The 6074-nt window shown below is 35.1% G+C and overlaps 1 protein-coding gene across 1 annotated transcript in view; it reads right to left on the reverse strand.

The window, feature by feature from the left end:
- LOC142337779 (ATP-dependent RNA helicase DDX19A-like) overlaps positions 1-5698 on the reverse strand; it is a 58940-nt gene extending 53242 nt beyond the window's left edge. The window contains exon 1 of the mRNA XM_075387288.1: positions 5695-5698. The gene's annotated coding sequence lies outside the window, so the exon portion shown is untranslated. The remainder of the gene's footprint in view (positions 1-5694) is intronic.
- Between the last annotated feature and the right edge of the window lie 376 nt (positions 5699-6074).

Here is a 6074-nt window from a genome sequence, read left to right on the forward strand (position 1 = left end):
ATATGAAAAGTTTAATAATAAGTTTTTGTCATTCATAATTTTTTCTACCGCTCCAAGCGCAAATATGTTGTACGCTTCTTGCACCGCATCATTTGTCAGATATTGATATTCCCGATTGATGGTCTTGAAGAGTACTTCGTCTCCACCAGCATCAGTCTGCTTCAACAGGCTCACTTTGTGGTAGTTTTTGTTGATCTGATCTTTTAAAGCAGAACTGTTTACCAACAAAATCTCATATAGCGTAGCAGTCCAGTTCATGAAGTTATTGTCTCGAATCTTGAACAGATATTTCTCCGTGGCCTTTGTTTTGGCCTTTTCGTTTCTAAGAGAATTGTATTGGTGATCAATGACAGTATCCTTTTTCCGGCATTCGTTTGCCAAATGCTGGTTGTAGTGTTGCAGCTGTTGGAGCTCTAACCGCAATTAGTCATTCATTTTCTTACTGTTTTCAATGGCTCCGCCCTTTTAGCAGCATTGACCTTCAAATCGGACAACTAACGCTTCAATAAATTGATGGACTGCGCCTGTTCAACCTTTATGGCTGCTGCTGCCTTCAAATTATCTTTCAACGCCTCATAATCGGCGTTCCATTTGACCAATACTTCTTTTGTTGCCACTATGTCCTTGTCACAATAGTTATCTAGTTTTTGTCGAATCTCAACGAGGTTTTTTTGAAGTAAAGAGATTGCACTTTTCAACTTCTCTAATTGCGAGCACTGGTTTTGCGGTTTCATTTCAGTCTGCAGAGCACAAGACCGAACATTGGCTGGTGCCAGAAGTTCAAGCGTAGACACTTTCCATGTCGGCGAAAGACACGATTCCAGTTGGTACACTCCCGGGAAAATCTCAAAAATAACTTTCCACAATTCTGGAATATAGTACACATACTCATCAATTTGCGGCATCTCGTTGCATGCTATAAAAAAAAACTTTCTTTGGTTCTAAATTTTCTCGATATTGTCATTCTTGACTTCAAAACTTTAACTTTTTTGCTCTTGAACTTAACACAACACATATATATATATATATATATATATATATATATATATATATATATATATATATATATATGTATATATTTTAAATACATATATACACACACATATTTATATATATATATATATATATATATATATATATTTATTTATAGTTTAAATATATATATATATATATATATATATAAATATATATATATATATATATATATATATATATATATATAGATATATATATATATATATATATTATATATATATATATATATATATATAAATATACATATATATATATATATATATATATATATATATATATATATATATATATATATATACGTGTGACACTCACACTGCCCCCTCTTAGCGAGAAAAGAGTGTGCCACTCTCAAAAATCAAATAATATTTTCTTTCAAAGAAGTTGTTATTAGAACGTCCTACAATACGAAAGTTTGTAGCTTTATATGAAAAGTTTAATAATAAGTTTTTGTCATTCATAATTTTTTCTACCGCTCCAAGCGCAAATATGTTGTACGCTTCTTGCACTGCATAATTTGTCAGATATTGATATTCCCGATTGATGGTCTTGAAGAGTACTTCGTCTCCACCAGCATCAGTCTGCTTCAACAGGCTCACTTTGTGGTAGTTTTTGTTGATCTGATCTTTTAAAGCAGAACTGTTTACCAACAAAATCTCATATAGCGTAGCAGTCCAGTTCATGAAGTTATTGTCTCGAATCTTGAACAGATATTTCTCCGCGGCCTTTGTTTTGGCCTTTTCGTTTCTAAGAGAATTGTATTGGTGATCAATGACAGTATCCTTTTTCCGGCATTCGTTTGCCAAATGCTGGTTGTAGTGTTGCAGCTGTTGGAGCTCTAACCGCAATTAGTCATTCATTTTCTTACTGTTTTCAATGGCTCCGCCCTTTTAGCAGCATTGACCTTCAAATCGGACAACTAATGCTTCAATAAATTGATGGACTGCGCCTGTTCAACCTTTATGGCTGCTGCTGCCTTCAAATTATCTTTCAACGCCTCATACTCGGCGTTCCATTTGACCAATACTTCTTTTGTTGCCACTATGTCCTTGTCACAATAGTTATCTAGTTTTTGTCGAATCTCAACGAGGTCTTTTTGAAGTAAAGAGATTGCACTTTTCAACTTCTCTATTTGCGAGCACTGGTTTTGCGGTTTCATTTCAGTCTGCAGAGCACAAGACCGAACATTGGCTGGTGCCAGAAGTTCAAGCGTAGACACTTTCCATGTCGGCGAAAGACACGATTCCAGTTGGTACACTCCCGGGAAAATCTCAAAAATAACTTTCCACAATTCTGGAATATAGTACACATACTCATCAATTTGCGGCATCTCGTTGCATGCTATAAAAAAAACTTTCTTTGGTTCTAAATTTTCTCGATATTGTCATTCTTGACTTCAAAACTTTAACTTTTTTGCTCTTGAACTTAACACAACACTTTTTGGACTTTAGCTCAAGACATTTTTTCTATTTTTTGGTCTCGACCTCGAGAAATTTCCATTCTTTTTTATTTTGTTAGCGAACGTTCCCATTTTGTTTTGTTCTTGAACTCAAGATAACCTATTGTTTTCTTAACACCTGAATCTTTTAAGTACTTTTTTCTTCAATCATATTTTTTTGCTCTCAGCGTTCCTCTATCAATTTGAGTAACTGATTTTGCATACATGTTCCCGTTACGGGGACAAGGATCCGCGAAAATTGTTGCTAACACCCTGCAATAATAACTAATCCTAAATAGATGAACAATTCAGGAAAATTTTTTACAAATTGAAAAATTAAGTAGACTGTTAGGACTGACACAGCAATGTCCTTCGCTTTTAATCAAATGTAAAAGCTTTCAGTTTTTAAGTTCCGAAAAATTGTTATTTCATTTGCTCGAAAAATTTCCCGCTGAAACTGGTCGTTCCCGTGAATAAAATTTTCATGAATATTGTTTCTCCATATTGTTAAAAGAGCCGTCTTCTAATTTGACGACATTTGGGTACAGTGGGTTGCCGGCAAAAGTTAAATAATTATGCTACAAAATTTTTCTAAGAGGCTCCATATATCTATTAGAAGAAAACTTCTGACGCTCTATTAATACAGGAACCTCTTCGGTTCAAAAAGGAAGCTTAATGATTGTTGCTACCATCTTGGCACATTTATGAACATATAAAACAGATCCTGCTCTTTCAGCGTGAGTTCTTTTCTCGAAGATTGTTACTGACGGACTCACAATTTTTTTGGATACTTTAATCTTTTTTTGAGTTTTCACTCGTTGACTTTCACCTTAACGCGTTCTAAACTTCATAACAAAAACATTTCCCTCTCTTAAAGAAGTTCGAAGTTAAAGGTGTGAATTACGCTTGAAAGAAACATTTCCTATGTTGATTTTAGTATTTTTTAAACTTCTGTACTAAAACGAAATCGTCATATAGTTGCTTTTTTAAGTGCGCTCACTGTAAATGCCGCTTCATACATGGAAAATTTCAGTTTTATCTCTAGCTGAACCTCAAGTTTAAAAAAAATCTTTTCCTGTTGTTTTCGATACTCGAATTCTGTTTCTAGATCACAGTTTGTATTGTGATCTAGAAAACAGATCTTGTGAAAACCATAACCGTATAGCTTGAGACAAGGTGATGGAGAAGCAAAAATGGCTAGCAATGCCAGGAAAAACATAGTAATACTCCAACACATAATTTTTGGGACGAACTCTGCTTTCTTTTTGACTCCATTATTTCTTTCTGAAATTTCCAGAAACCAAAACATCGTCAGTTTTCCTGACTGCTAAAGTACTCTTCATATTGCTCGGCAAAGTAATTCTTTATTTTCCTAAGCACCGATTTTAATCGGCTGCTAGACCTTGTAGTCAGTTTTGGTGCCTCGGGATCACTATTACCTTTTCTTCATAACCTTAAGTTTCACTACTAGCTTTCTGTGGCTTTTTTTTGTTTTCCTTCTGTTTTCCTGGGGAATTTTTCTTTCTCCTGCTTTTTTCAGTGTACTCATTAGGTTTTGAAGAAGTTGCACCTCGTTTCTCGGAAACATTGTTTGTTTTCTCTTGCCCGTTAGAGATTTCCTGCTCTGATTCTTTAGATTCATTCTCAGACGTGTCGTTTGTACCATTTAGTGAATTGTTGGCAATCTCAGCTTCAGATTGGTTTTCTGAGTTTAGATTACTTTCACTGTCTCTGAATAATTTTATTTCAATTATATCATCATCTTCTGAGCTGTTCAAACTGATATTGTTCTCCTCCTTAACTGTTGTTTTTTTCGCCTGATGTTCAGGCGTGATAGTGTTGTCTCGTGTACTATATTTTTTCAGTCGGTCATAATGGGCGGCCCTAATAGCTTTGTTCGTCAATTCATCTTCCACCTCGAAATTAGAATTGTTCATCATTTCGACTGTTGTGTATGGTCCTCTATAGAAAGAAGTAAATTTTCCTTTTTCTCCTTTTTTGCCGTTGGGTTGGAAACTAACACTTCTTCTTCAACTTTTTAGCTCGGTCCAAACCTGCTGCGATCATAATAGGTTTTTTGACGCTCAAGTTTGACATCCATAAATTCTCGCATCAACTGATGCGTTTCTTGTAAACGTAGTCTTTTGGTGTCAAATATATTGCGCTCTGTGGTGTTGTACAGATGCAATCCAGTGACAATGGAAAACCGAGTACCACACATGCTGGGCTGATTTTTGTTAGTACCCAGGAGTATATTTCTTTGAGTAGTTTGTAATTTTGCTGCGAATCTTGCAGTTCTAATCTCTGCAGTTTGTCTAACTGCCAACCTCGACTACCATAACCACTATTGTCTTGCACTGCGTCTACCGCAATAGCATGAACAAAAGCTGTTTGTTTATCATGTTCTGTGTTTATTCGCGACCGTTGATCATTGTGTGGGATTTTTCGCCTGCTCTATGCTTAGTGTCAAAATTAAATTGACCAATATTTTCTATTAATCTTGCAACCATACCGTCTGGTTCTTTAAAACTAGAGATCCAGACAAGAGCCCGGTAGTTCGTTATAAATAAAAAACAATGAAAGGGTAAAAAGTTTTTAAAATGTTGTGTACAATGAATGATTTCAAACAATTCCCGCTTAGTTGCCTAATAATTTCGTTCACTTTTCCTCAGAGTTTTGCTAGCATATGCAATAACTCTATCCTCAGTGCCTTGTTTTTGGGAAGAATTGCTCCAATGCCTGTTAACGAAGTAGCAGTAGTTAATGTATACGGATCCCTATCGTTTGGATATTCTAAAATTGGGGCTTCCGAAGTTTTTTATTTAGCTCGGTTACCGCAAGTTTGCACTCTGTACTCAATTCAAAATCATTTCACTTGTTCAATAAACTGTAAAGGTTCTGCTGTTTTTGCGAAGGCTGGTATAAATTTCGGATAATAGCCCACAATGCCTAGAAAAGCCCCGACGTCTCTCATTTAGATGGTTCTTTCATTCTTTTTTATTTTGTTGAATATGTATTATTGTCATCGTTGCCTTTCTGTATTCTCTCGTTTTTGTAATATTTTTAATTTTCGAATGTAGGGTTCAGATCTCATACGATATCATCCATCAGGTCGCTTAGTGATCTCGCTATTAATATCTGTGATTTGTGTTCAAAATATTTCATGGGTTCGACTATAATTTTTGTTTGTTGTGCTTTATAACCATCTTCATCAATGATTTCGCATTTAATAAGACCTGTGCAGCGACGAGATAAATCGTGTTCTTCTGTGGCAATTAAAAAAAGATTCTTATTTCTTCGTTGTGATGGGTGAATTGTAATAATTTCCCATTTTTGTCGCAAAATAGTTTGTTTTTTCTGGGGTTTGAAGTACAGTCAAATCTAGATCAGAACTCCCTACCCAAAAAAGTCGTAATCTCAATTTTAGTCACTGGAAACTCAATTTTCATTTCAGATGTAAATTTTGCGAAGTGTTACTTGAATAGCTGTTGACCACTTTACAGGCTTTTCCTCATTATTGGCAGCTATTATATTTTTATTGAACAATCTGATCTGGCTCGATTCTCCTAGTTGCTGGTAGAGGCTGTCGTTTAAAATGTTGACA

The sequence above is a fragment of the Convolutriloba macropyga genome, chromosome 4 (assembly GCF_964194025.1).
Source record: "Convolutriloba macropyga chromosome 4, txConMacr16.3, whole genome shotgun sequence".
In the NCBI taxonomy this organism is placed as follows: Eukaryota; Metazoa; Xenacoelomorpha; order Acoela; family Convolutidae; genus Convolutriloba; species Convolutriloba macropyga.